General features: G+C 32.4%; 1 protein-coding gene across 4 annotated transcripts in view; it reads left to right on the top strand.

The window, feature by feature from the left end:
• Positions 1-346, top strand: part of LOC119592523 (BTB/POZ domain-containing protein 10-like) — a gene marked incomplete at its 5' end in the record, with an annotated part of 12,483 nt that overhangs the window by 4,470 nt on the left and 7,667 nt on the right.

Consider the following 346-nt stretch of genomic DNA (forward strand, 5'->3'; position numbering starts at 1 on the left):
CTCACATAGATGGCTTGTGCTGTTTTAGTGTGTCTTTGAGAGCCTTTTTTGCACACTATTCTTAACATTAACTTACAGGGCTGCAAACTCAAGAAATGTCTTTCCTCTTGAAATCAAAAGTATTTGCACAAGAAACTGACTCTGTTGCAAATATTTTATGTACAAGAGTTATGGCAGTTTTACTGACAGTGCTTTGTGTACTTCAATAAACTGCACTTTCATTTCCCACTTTCTTCCTCTCCCTATTTATAAATTCTTGATTATTGTAAATTAATTGTAGATATATATTTTTATGTTTCTGTCTTCATATGTGTGGGTCTATGTGCTTAAAAAAGAAGAAAAAATG

This window comes from Penaeus monodon, chromosome 30 (assembly GCF_015228065.2).
Source record: "Penaeus monodon isolate SGIC_2016 chromosome 30, NSTDA_Pmon_1, whole genome shotgun sequence".
NCBI classification, from domain to species: domain Eukaryota; kingdom Metazoa; phylum Arthropoda; class Malacostraca; order Decapoda; family Penaeidae; genus Penaeus; species Penaeus monodon.